Source organism: Trachypithecus francoisi, unplaced genomic scaffold (genome assembly GCF_009764315.1).
Source record: "Trachypithecus francoisi isolate TF-2019V2 unplaced genomic scaffold, Tfra_2.0 Lachesis_group10, whole genome shotgun sequence".
Classification (NCBI taxonomy): Eukaryota; Metazoa; Chordata; class Mammalia; order Primates; family Cercopithecidae; genus Trachypithecus; species Trachypithecus francoisi.
In genome coordinates, this window is record NW_022681455.1 from 13,150,612 (window position 1) to 13,164,346 (window position 13,735).

General features: G+C 39.4%; 1 protein-coding gene and 1 long non-coding RNA gene across 16 annotated transcripts in view; one reads left to right on the top strand and one right to left on the bottom strand.

Moving 5' to 3' along the window:
• Positions 1–13,735, top strand: part of PHACTR1 (phosphatase and actin regulator 1) — a 596,190-nt gene that overhangs the window by 371,552 nt on the left and 210,903 nt on the right. The window lies entirely within an intron of this gene.
• LOC117086739 overlaps positions 11,681–13,735 on the bottom strand; it is a 117,981-nt gene continuing 115,926 nt past the window's right edge. Inside the window, exons 2-3 of the long non-coding RNA XR_004438556.1 lie at positions 13,559–13,712; positions 11,681–11,836 (exon numbers count right to left, since the gene is read on the bottom strand). This is a non-coding gene — a long non-coding RNA (uncharacterized LOC117086739). The remainder of the gene's footprint in view (positions 11,837–13,558; positions 13,713–13,735) is intronic.

The window sequence follows — 13,735 nt, forward strand, 5'->3', positions numbered from 1 at the left end:
CTGTGTCCATTTTGCTGTTTGCGGGGGTCTAGCTTTGTCAATAAAATAGTTTACAGTCTTTAACCCAAACTCAATTTTTTTCTTCTTGGAAAATGAATTTTATCGCCATGTTGAAAAGAAAAAAAAAGTTTTCCAAGAGCAAATTTTTAAAAGATATTTGATTTTTCCAGATTCACCATCATCCTCATAAGGCATATAGGCTGTTGTGCCCAAGCAGGATCAGAGAAAAACACATTTGACTCATGATCACGGTCCTTCCTCATGAAGAGGCAATGCCAACTCATGGAGACACGGCCCTTACTGCTTACAGGCGATGGCTGGAGGTTTGGGCATTGCAGAGATGGACAGATACCCATGAGTGAATCACAAGAAGCTCTGCCCTGGGTGTTTATAATTCAGATCCAGCCCTTCCCTGAATAGCTCTTAAGTGATATTCCATTTCCATGTGGGCATATTTACATTTACACTCCATTTATGCGATTTGTCAGAGCTTGAAGCTGATAGCTTAACACCTTTCCCTTCCCTTCCAGTTTTCATTGCCCTCCCAATCTCTATAGCCTTGAAAATGAGCTTTTCTGAGCTTCTCATTAATTTTTCACTCCTCTCCCTGCAGGAGACTCACAGATAGACGGCACTGGGATTGCCGGCCAAGGAATGCTTGGCAAGCCACTGCTGCATCCAGCAATAAGTTTCAGAAACACACCTCAAGGGATTTTGACGAGTAAAATGCCCAGTACCTGCTTGCATTCTAATTATGGGGTTCCCATGAGACCCTGAGAAGGTTGCATTATGTACCAATCTCAGGGTGTGCAGTGATTTGCTCATTCTTTTTTAATTGGATGTTAAATTAAAAGTAGCAGTGTGATATACTAGCAAGATCACCACTCTGGCTATAACTAGCCATATGACCTTGAACAAGTGAGTTCACCTCTTCGAACTGTCTCACTTCATCTTCAAAATATGTATCCTAGGCTAGACCACCTCCAAGATTTTATCACATCTAACCTTCCTCTCATTTTGACAGCCACCGAGCATTCTTTTCTACAAATACAGAGAAACGGCATGTAAGCAGTCTCCCTTTGTGTCTGTTTCTCTAGCCATGAACAGGATTTGTGTGTTGGAAGGCTCAAAAATTCACCCACACCCAGTTTTGTGTAAGAAACATGCCACACAGGACATGTGTCTTCCACTTAGGACAACTCTGTCATCCAATGTTGTGACATCGGATGCTGTCTCTGAACTTCACTGCTCCTCCTTTCCACCTGACCCCCCACCCCCACCCAACACAACTATCCTGATTTAGAAGATTTGAATGCGTTTCTTTTTTTTTTTTTTTTTTTTTTTTTTTTGAGACGAGTCTTGCTCTGTCGCCCGGGCTGGAGTGCAGTGGCCGGATCTCAGCTCACTGCAAGCTCCGCCTCCCGAGTTCACACCATTCTCCTGCCTCAGCCTCCCGAGTAGCTGGGACTACAGGCGCCCGCCACCGCGCCCGGCTAGTTTTTTGTATTTAGTAGAGACGGGGTTTCACCGTGTTAGCCAGGATGGTCTCGATCTCCTGACCTCGTGATCCACCTGTCTCGGCCTCCCAAAGTGCTGGGATTACAGGCTTGAGCCACCGCACCCGGCCTGAATGCGTTTCTTAAGAGGCCTTTAAAAAAGTCATTTCAAGCGCTGGAGTTTAGAATTCTGTAGGACGAGAGTATCTAGAGAGCTCTGTAATAAGCCTAGAGTCTTGGTGAGCATGAACTTATTCAGCTGGCAAAATAACCCTATTGAAGTTTTTACCCAGCTGGTTTAATTGGAACTGGGGTGTGTAAGGGTCAAAATGGATAAGACTTTTCATTGATTAGTTCATTAACCAACTAAACCAATGGTGCATGTGATTTGCTTCTGCAAAGTCTTCTAAAATGAGATAACCTTCTGAATTTATAGATGGTCTTCCAAGAACTAATAATTCAAATAACCAGTGAACAAAATAGGACAAGAGCCGGGTTTTGTCACCTTCTGTGGCCTGTATTTGCTGTCTAGAGGTAATTATCTTGGGAATGAACTCATTTGATCAGCAGCCAGGAATGCTGTCTGTGACAAGTAAATTCCCTTAGATTGTCCTTGAGGATAATAATAAATGATGTCACAAGAAGGAAAATATAAAAAGAAAACCTGGTAGAAAAGACAATAAATATGTGTTAGGAATTAAGTACTACAGTAATGATAGAGCTTTCTCCACCTAAATTTTATGTCATCCTAGGAAAGAACTTTTTGTAAAAGAAAATAAAGTTTTTAATGGCTTGCTTCCATGACTAATAGAAAACCAGAGAAATTTTCAGGCTAAGCTAAAAAGGAGAATATTTTTGGAAAAATACAGCAAGCACTTGGAGTACAGACAATTTGTTACATCAACATTAAATCAGAACATGTTGAATAACCGATGGATTATTTTCTTCATAAGAATAGAGAGTAGTCCAGAGTGCAGTATTTAAAACACTGAGCATAAAAACCCTAAAAGTGTCAGTCTTTTCATGTACCCCAAAGGTTGAAAAATAAAACAGTGGGTTATAGTAGTAATTACTTTGAGCAGAACTCTGCCAGTATTTAAAGTTCTTGGCATAACTCCATTGTACTTTCTGAACTGGGTTCTACAAGAGGATGAACTCCCCTAGAGCTGTTTCCTCATGCATGAAGTGATGGGTTTAGAATAGATGGTCTCTGAGGCTCCTGACAACCCTAATATTCTTTGATTTTAAAACAACAAATTTAAGAAAAATGCATCGAATTTTATGTTTTCAGTTGCATTAAAATATAGTAGCAGCAGAAATGATAGACACAACATGTATCTGTTCTGTTAGCAAAATATCTCTTTGCACAATGCCCTTCCCAATCACTGCTCCTGGTTATAGCTATTTGAAAGCACTGTACGATGTTATCTAAAAGCTTACTTAAAGAAGAAGCCAGGCTGGCCTCATGCCTGCAATCCTAGATCTTTGGGAGGCCAAAGCAGGAGGATCGCTTTAGGCCAGAAGTTCGAGACTAGCCTGGGCAACATAGTGAGACTCCATCTCTAAAAAAAAAAAATTAATTAATTAGCCAGGTGTGCAGATGTAATCCCAGCCGCTTGGGAAGCTGAAGCAGGAGGACCACTTCAGCCCGGGAGATTGAGACTGCAGTAGGCTATGATTGTATCACTGCACTTTAGCCTAGGCGATGGAGTAAGACCCTGTCTCTAAAACAATAAAAATAAGAAGTCAAAGGGAAGCATGGTTTGCCCTCTTTAAATGCTACAGCAGTAGACTTCATTTACGGGAATTTAGGTATACTAGAACGAATGATGTCTCTTTCATCATTGCTGTTTCTTTCCAGTTTAACAATTCACAAAGAAGTGCAGGTGAGATCAATCTTGCCATACTTTATTTTGAGCAAGAATAGATATTAATACTTAAAGGAAAGAACAATTAGGGGCCTAGGTGAGATCATTAGGGCTAGGTACAGACTTTGGGAATTTCACTGATGCCCCCCCACCCCATTCACTCCATGTTATTCTGCCTCCTACTTCCACTCATCGCAATGCCTTCATCCTTTTTTCTTCCACCCTTAAGAGTGTGTGCTGGTCTCTGTATGTTTCCTTCTCCTCCACTGAGTCACCAGTGGCTCCAATGGGTATCACTTTGCTCAAAGTCAACTGGAGATGGCTGGCCATGAATATTATTATATCTTCAGTGTGCTGAGGGCAAATGCCATTAGTCAACAGTTTTATGCCTAGGTAAACCAGCATTCAGCATTTTATGCCTAGGTAAACCAGCATTCATAAAATAAAGATGTGTTAGCCATAGGAATCTGAAAGAGTTGACCGTGAAGAGATAGTTTCCAAAAGGAATGTGAAAGAAACAGTTCAGGAAGAAGAAAAATGAACCCATAATAAAGGACTTGAATGGAGGAAGCAATAACGAGCAAATAAATTGGCAACATTCTTTTAGCAATGTAAATAAGTGCTCCCTGTTTAAAAATAGTAAAAATAATTATTATGAGCAATTTTAAAAGGAAGAACCAGTATCCTACATAACAACGTCTAAGAAGAGGGGGTGGCGTGAATAATGACATTCTAAGTTCACTGTATTATTCTGGAGGAAGGTGGTGATAGGGATTCATTTTGAACTTGCTGAGTCAAGTCAGCATATTAAACATTTAAGGCTAACTACTAAAAGAATAGAAGTAGAGCATGTAACTTAAACCAGTGAAGAGGGAACAGGATAAAGAAAACTTTTTCATCCTAATAGAAAGTAATGAAAACTCTAAGAAAATTATGGCAATTAGCATAGAATAAAAGGGTAGAGATATTAATAAATCCAAATATATCAGCAGTTACAATACATGTAAGTATTCCATATATACCAATTACAATACATGTAAGTATTCCATATATACCAATTACAATACATGTAAGTATTCCATATATACCAATTACAATACATGTAAGTATTCATATATACCAATTACATACATGTAAGTATTCCATATATACAATTACAATACATGTAAGTATTCCATATATACCAATTACAATACATGTAAGTATTCCATATATACCAATTACAATACATGTAAGTATTCCATATATACCAATTACAATACATGTAAGTATTCCATATATACCAATTACAATACATGTAAGTATTCCATATATACCAATTACAATACATGTAAGTATTCCATATATACCAATTAAAAGGTGGATGTTAAAAAGTGTACAACAAAATTCAAATATGTCCTGTTGATAAAACATACTTTAAACATAAGGACATGGAAAAGTTCAGAAGGTCATAAAAGGATATGCTAACTAAAATTTTTTCGAAGAATGCTATTCTAATATTTTTTAGAAGAATTTATCTACGTAAATATTAATCAAATATACTTTCAGGCAAAAAGCAGCTATAAAGTTGATAAAAGGAACCGTTTATTAGGAAGATGCAACAATTCAAAATAGGTATGTATCTAACTTTATAGTCTTAAAATATATACAGCATAAGTTGGCAGAATACGAGGATAAATGAACAAATCTATTAACTTATACCTCTCAAGAACTGGCAGATGAGACAGACAAAAAGAAGTGAGGATATAGAAAGCTAAAATGCATGATTAACAAGCTGTAAGACAGCCAAAATCTATCATAGGTTTGGAAATTTAAAGATGAACATTAAAATGTTTTATGGATTAAAGAATAAATTATACACTCAGCATTAAAAAAATTTAGAAATGACTGAAAATAAATATATTATGTGTCAAACACATGTGAGATATAGCATAAAACAGTATGTAGAAGTAAATTTATAACCTTAAATGTATACCTTAGAAAAGAAGAAAGATTGCAGGAGCTAAAATTAATGAATCAAAAACAATTAAAAAAATAAGATCCATAAAGCCTAAAAACAATTGTTTGAAAACACTTCCAAATTGGATAAAAATCTAGGCAAAGTAATTACCTAAAAATAAAGAAGATATAAATTTCTAAAAAAAAAAAAAAAAACTAGAAGGAAAACAACATAACTACAGATAGAACTCAGAGTTTTTAATCAAAAGGAAAAACAGAACAACTTTATGCCAAAATTTGAAAACCTAGGTTAATAAGAGTTTCTATAACATAATATAAATTGCCTAAATGCATACTAGTAAAAATAGAAAAGGCAACTAAACTCCAGCCAGTGTACTATTAAATTAGTAGTTTAAAAATCTTTATTTTCTTTTAAAACAGTTTTTATTGAGATGTAATTTACACTCGGCAAAATTAACCCATTTTCATGTACAGTTTCAGGAGTTTGGCAGATATATACAGACATGTAACCCCCTCCATAATCAAGATACAGAACAGTTTTATTTCCCTAAAAATTTCCTCATTCCCCTCTGCAGACAACTTTTGTTCACCCCTAGGCCCCAGTAAACAGTGCTCTTTTTTCTGCCACTATGATTTTGTGCTTTCCAGAGTGTGGTAAGAATGGAATTATATAGTACGCAGCATTCTGAGAATGCATTTCAGATTCATCTGTGTTATGGTGTGTATCTGTCGTTTATTCCTTTTTCTTGCTGAGTAGTATTTCCTTACATGGATATCCCATAGTTTACCCATTTGACCAATTGAAAGACTTTTGGGTTGTTTCTAGGTTTAGGCTATTATTATGTACATACATGTTTTTATTTCACCTAGGTAAATAACTAGGAGTGAGATTTCTGGGTTATATGGTAAGGGTATGTTTAACTTTATAAGAAATTGTCACACTGTGTTTGTACCACTTTGCATTCCCATCAACAAGGTGATAGAGTTCCAGTGGCTCTGTATTCTTGTCAACACTTGGTATTATCCATTCATTTATTTTATCCATTCTAATAGGTATGAGTCTCACTGTAATTCAAATTTGCATTTTCATAATGACTAATGAGCATCTTTTCTTGTTCTTATTTGCCATTTTTATATCTTTGTTCAAATATTTTGACCATTTTTAAAACTGAGTTGTTCATTTTCTTACTGAGTTTTCAGATTGTTGTATATATATAAAATATATGAATATATTTAGATATCTAAAATATATATATATATTCTGTGTTAAAAATTACATACAGTAGCTTAAAATCATCCTTCTTTTAAAAAAGTGAAGCCTTAGGTGGTGGTGATTTAACCATTCTACCAAACCATCAAGGAAAAACTACAAATTATTCTGGAAAATGAAATAAAAGTCCTCAATCATTTTATTGTATAACTATGATACCGAAGCACACAGTATGAGAAAGGAAAATTTGTAGAACAATTTTACTTGCAACATAGATGAAATACTATCAAACTAAATTCATGTTCAAGTGAGTTTTTTTGCATCCAATGATGGGTTAACATTAGACAGTTTATTAATATAACTTACTGCCTGACTATGTTAAGAAGAAGATCATATAAGTATCTCAAAAGAAGAAAAAGCACTGAGGATATCTAATATTCATGATTTAAAGAAAGAAACAATGTTAGCAAATTACAAATAAAAGAAGATTTTTTTTTTTTTTTTTTTTGAAACAGGGTTTCACCCTGTTGCACAGGCTGGTGTGCAGTGGTGTGATCGCAGCTCACTGCAGCTTTCACCTGCTGAGCTCAGGTGATCCTCCCACCTGAGCTTCCCTAGTAGCTGGAACTACAGGTGCATGCCATCACGCCTGGCTAATATTTTGTATTTTTTTGTAGAGATGGGGTTTCACCATGCTGCCCAGGCTAATCTGGAAGTCCTGGGTTCAAGCAATCCTCCCACCTTGGCCTCCCAAGGTGCTAGGATTACAAGCATGAGCCACTGCACCCAGCCAAAAGCAGACATCTTTCACCTGGTAATGTGTCGCTACAAAAAGCCATATTCACCATATTGAAGGGTGAAACACTAGAAACCTTCTCTTTGATGACAGGTAGAAAAGCAGAGTGTTCATCCTTACCACCTCTATTTAACATAGTTCTTGAGCTCCTACCCAGAACAATGAGACACAATTCCTGCACAGAGAGTGCAAGATAATCTAAACAAACTTAGAACTAATATGTAGGGCTCGGCAAGTTTGCTGTGAATAAAATATAATACATTTTAGAAACAATTGAATTCATATATAACAGCTACAAGTAATAATAAAACATAATATTTTTTAAAAGATTCTATTCTTTACAGTTCTATTTCCCCACCCCCACCCCTCCAAGAAAACCCTCAGTACTCAGAGCTGTGCTTCTGGCTTCTGTAGCTGATTCTCCATTTCACCCTGGATGTGGTTCTTTATCTTGCCACCTGGGAGAAATTTGATTCTCCCTATACCTTCTAACTGCAAATATCTACCTAGGTGGTTCTGTACTCCAAGTGTTTATGGATCCATTTAATTACATTCCCAAACTTTTTTTGAGTAATGACTATATTTCAGGCATTTTTTTTTTTTTTTTTGACCAGCATCTATTTAGCAGGTTTTCTTTTTTAGATCTGGAAAATTTGCTCCCAGCAGCTGCTCACCAGAGCTCCCTAAACATGGCTCAGATAGGCTTTGTTTTGACCCTAGTTTCTGTATAAGATGTTCCTTTCTCCTTATTTTTGCTCACCATTGATTCTCAGCTTTTTGGATATCACAAAGCTGTCCCCATAGTCACCTTGAAGAGCCCTTCTAAGGTCAGCTTCAACATTTAAATGACCCTTGTCTGCGGGAAAACAGGGATACAATGCAATGCACATGGAAATATTTCCTCCTGGGCTCTCGAGTACGGACATTCTGCTGTTCAGCTTTGTATCCTCTGAGCCTAATAGACAGTCTTGCAAAAAGAGGGTGCCAGTTATATTTAGAAATGGATTATACAAAACTTCAAACATCCAGAAAACAGGCAATGTATTGTAGATTTGCTAAGAGGTGATAGGAAGGGACTGCTTCACCTCCTCTGTCTCCTTTACCTTCTCTGTCACTGTGCAATCATAGAGGGACCTCCTACAGGTCCTCCACTAACAAGAGGACAAACTGGACAAGATTACAAACACAGTCCCCTCCCCCTTAGCTCTTGGTTTGCCCCCTTCTCTTCCTGCCCTGCGCCCATCCCTCCACCACAAGAAACCCCTGGGGCACAGGTGGGGACACTTACCAGTACATCTGCTCAAGCTTCATCCCCTGGAAGCTCTTGGCTATTTGGGCAGAGAACCCAGGGGTCCCGAGTACACAGAGTGGGATATCTGAGAGGGTGCAGGCTCCAGGGGGTTGCACTCTATTGGCCCAGACATCTCACTTTGTACAGAAGGGCAGATCTGGGAGAGGTCTACTTAGGTGCCTGGCTCAGGGGAGGCTTTCTTGGGTGTCAGTGTGCAGCCAGAACACGTCAGCTTATTTCCTGAAGAATTCTGACTCAATATGCTATCATCATTTTTTAGGTAGAATTGTAGCATTTGAGAACTTGAAGAGACCTTAGAAATTGCCTCATCCAAAGTGTTCATTAAGTGGGGAAACCAAGGCCAAAAAATAATGAATTCATTTACTAATGGTCATGTGACAGGGTCGCATTAGATAATTGATAGAAAACCAGATTTCTGGAGTCCGGATGATGCTTCTGGTTTGTGTCCTGCTAGCTGTATATTCATAACACCTATCGCGGGATTCCTGAATGAGTCGACAGATTTATGTGCCAATTTTGTTGCTAGTGAATAAAACTGACAAACGGTAACCACAGTGGAACAAACTGGTGAGATGAGGCCAGAGGAAAATGCAGCCACATGCCCCGCAGCATCTGCATCACTTGGATTTGTCCTCCTTGTGACATAATAATTTTCCTGAAATGCATAGGAAATGTCATTTAGAATCAGAAGTGGACAACAGCGGGCTATCAGGTAAGCTGAAATGCCAGAAGCTAAGTAATATAAATAGAAGGGAACAACAGCACTGCATTGGTTATATTTTTTTTGAGATGGAGTTTCACTCTTATTGCCCAGGCTGGAGTGCAATGGCGCGATCTTGGCTCACTGCAACCTCCGCCTCCCAGGTTCAAGCAATTCTCCTGCCTCAACCTCCTGAGTAACTGGGATTACAGGTGCATGCCACCATGCCCGGCTAATTTTTTGTATTTTTAGTAGAGATAGGGTTTCACCATGTTGCCCAGGCTGGTCATGAATTCCTGACCTCGGGCGATCTGCCCGCCTCAGCCTCCCAAAGTGTTGGGATTACAGGCATGAGCCACCACGCCTGGCCAGCACTGCGTTGTTGACTTCTACTAAAGTTGTTCATTTTTATCCCTGCAAGGTTCCCTTCAGAGTAACGTCCCCAAGATGATTATATTGGACCAAACTTGGCTTCTTAGGTCAGCCAGCATTTGGCCTTGAATACTTCAGCTGTAATTCACTGCGTTTGTTCTTTAGTGACCTGAGACAAGAATGAGAACATAGCTTAGGGCAGCGGTCCCCAGCTTTTTTGGCACCAGGGGCCAGTTGTGTGGAAGACAGTTTTTCTGCCGACTGGGGGTAGCAGATAGTTTTAGGATGATTTAAGCACATTACATCTGTTGTACATTTTATTTCTATTATTATTACATTGTAATATATAATGAAATAATTATACAACTTACCATAATATAGAATCAGTGGGAGCCCTGAGCTTGTTTTTCTACAACTAGTCAGTCCCATCTGGCGGCAATCGGAGACAGTGACAGATCATCAGGAATTAGATTCTCATAAGAAGCAGGCAACCTAGACCCCTTGCATGTGCAGTTCACAATAGGGGTCGCCCTTCTTTTTTTTTGAGACAGAATCTCGCTCTGTGGCCCAGGCTGGAGTGCAATGGCTCTATCTCAGTTCACTGCAAGCTCCGCCTCCTGGGTTCAAGCGATTCTCCTGCCTCAGCCTCCCGAGTACCTGGGACTACAGGCGCCTACGACCACGCCTGGCTAATTATTTTGTATCTTTAGTAGATACGGGGTTTCACTGGGTTACGCAGGATAGTCTCAATTTCCTGACCTCATGATCCACCTGCCTCAGCCTCCCAAAGTGTTGGGATTGCAGGCATGAGCCACCGTGCCCCGCACTTCTTTGAGAATCTAATGCCGCTGATCTGACAGGAGGCGGAGCTCAGGCGGTAATGCAAGTGATGGGCAGTGGCTGTAAATACAGATGAAGCTGCGCTCAGCTGCCGCTCATCTCCCGCTATGCGGCACACAGTTCCTAATAGGCCACAGACTGGTCCTGGGGCCTGGGGGTTGGGGACCCCCAGCTTAGGGCCTCCCAATTTTCATTCTTTTGCATACGATTTGTTCTTTTAACAAATATTTATTGAACAGTTGCCATTTATTAAGTCCTGTGCTGGGTACTAAGAATATAGAAGTGAACCAGGCAGATGTCATTCCTGCTATTAAGTAGCTTCCAGTCTAATGGTAAAGAAGCATTTGAGATCGTCAAGATCTCAATGTCAGAAGCCAGACAATTTTTCTGTGGACTGGGGACAGCAGATGGCTTTTGGATGATTTAAGCACATTACATTTATTGTACACTTTGTTGCTATTATTATTACATTGCAATATATAATGGCATAATTATACAACTCACCATAATATGGACTCAGTGGGAGTCCTGAGCTTGTTTTTCTGCAACTAGTCAGTCCCATCTGGTGGTGATGGGAGACAGTGAAGGAATGGGAACGTGGAAAAGAGCTAAACCAAGAATGTAGGAAGCTCCTGATGGAGCAAAAAAGCAGAAGGGAACTCTACCCATTAGCACACTGTGGCAGAGATGCCAGAATACGTGCTTTGCTATAGAACATGGATGAAGACTGATGCTTTTTGCCTTCACTGAGAACAAAGTAAACTCCAGCCTGAGGGATTCCGGCAGGAAAGCAGCATTTCCATATGTTTGAAAGTTTTTATAATAGAAAATAAGCATCTAGAGATTATGGAATATTGTCTGATGATCTTTACAGTAGACCCACAGGCCTAGGGTGGTCTAGCCATGATCTTGTTTGTGTCTGTGAGTGACAAACTGGGGAACTCTTCAGGGTCAGTCCAAGCGTGATTTGCATTCATGTGGTTGACAGAATTCTTAGTGATCTTGGGCAATATGTATCTACTTTGTTATTTAGAAACAGGTATTACAACATTTGAAACTGATATTAGGTTTTATGAACTATAGGCAAGATACAACAAGTAAGTCCAATTTTATTGAATTTCGTTTTTAATGCATTAATATGAATTACAAAGAGGCATCTTCTGAACCAGCCATATAGTTTTGCCTTTATTGCAACAACTTAAAAATATGTTAGCATTCAGCTGTATTTAGCCAGAAGAACCAAATGTATCCAAGTCCATAAATTGAGAGTTGAGCCAAATGTTCTGTAAGAAAGATCATTCTGATTATTAGAAACAAGCAGCCTCCCACCGCCATCATCATTCTCCTTATCACAGTTATTACTGTTGCATCCAGCATGCCACTCTAACACTGTGTCAGCAAAATCACAGTTGTATTACACATTTCAGGCCAATTTAGTTAGTGGTTATACCCTCCACACTAACATAGACAACTTAGTACAAATAAGGCATTCAGGAGACTGATAACTGGGCCTCCTTGCCTCAAGTGAATTCCTGGTAGGTTTTGAATAAAATGTGTTCCAGTCCTTGTCTTCTATATTGGGTTTTAGTCCAGTTCTTTGTTAATATTATATTTATTCACTTCTGTTCAGCAAAGACAAAAAGTATCAAGAATGGACTAAACACTAGGAGTGAAAGCTAAAGTAGTCCGGTAAGTAGATAGCCTTGAATGCTGGACAGAATCTGATTTTGAAGAGCCATTCTTTCACCAGGGTCAGATATTATGATTTTCTTTCTATTTGGAGACAGGGTTTTGCTCTGTCACCCAGGCTGGGGTGCAGTGGTACAATCACAACTCACGGAAGCCTTAAACTCCCAGGTTTAAGCAATTCTCCCTCCTCAGCCTCCCGAGTAGCTGGGGCCTCAGATGCGTGCCACCACACCTGACTAATTTATTTTTGTTTTTATAGAGACAGGGTCTCACTATGCTGCCCACGCTGATCTCAAACTCCTAGGCTCAGGGGCTCAAGCAGTCCTCCCACCTCAGCCTCTCAAAGTGTTAGGATTACAAGTGTGAGCCACCACACATGGCCAGCTATTTTTCTATTTTAGGTTAAAATTAGCTAAACAGATTTTCTATTTTAAAATCAAAATGTATTACCTGTATTATACTTTTTCCATGATTCTATTATTTTTTTAAAATGATAAATTATCTTTTTTTTTGAGATGGAGTCTCACTCTGTCATCCAGGCTGGAGGGCATTGGCGTGATCTCAGCTCACTGCAACCTCCCCCTCCCGGGTTCAAGCGATTCTCCTGCCTTAGCCTCCCGAGTAGCTGGGATTATAGCTGCCTGCCACCATACCTGGCTACTTTGTGTATTTTTAATAGAGACAGGGTTTCACCATATTAGCCAGGCAGGTCTCGAACTCCTGACCTCAGGTAGTCCACCCGCCTCGGCCTCCCAAAGTGCTGAGATTACAGGCGTGAGCCACCACACCCAGTGATAAAGTATCTTTCTAGTTTAGAGAAGGAAGCAGGAGACAGCTAAGGAGCCCAGGAACGAGGCTGAAGGCGACAGAGATGGGAGCATAAAGTTGATAGCTGTGTTTGACAGCACAATTATACTACAATCTTTTGATGCAGAAGAGAGCATTAGATTAAGTACATTTTATTATTACCTACATATATTACACTAATATAATACAAAGTTTGGAGAAAAAAATATGCAGCATTATTTCATCGCTCACCCCTTCTTTCTCCCTTTTATGGACTGAATGTGTCTTCCCACAAATTCATACATGGAAGTCCTTACCACTAGGGTGGCTGTATTTGAACATGGTACCTCTAAAGAAGTTATTAAGGCTAAATGAGGTGAAAGCAGGGCTCTGATGTGGAAGGATTAGATAAGAAGAGACACCAGAGAGCTTGCTAGCCTAGTGTCTCTCTTACAAAAGAGATCATGTGAGCACAAGCACTGTGGCTGCCACCTGCAAGCCCAGAGAAGAGGCTTCAGAATGAAACTTACCTTGCCAGTGACTTGATCTTGGAATTCCCAGTCTCCAGAACCGTGAGAAATAAATTTCTGTTGTTTAAGCTGCCTAATCTGTGGTGTTTTATTACAGCAGCTTGAGCAGACTGATACGCTCTCTATTTCCAGTGTCACTCCTAAGAGAGAAGCCCTATAGAAGATGGTACACTGTTA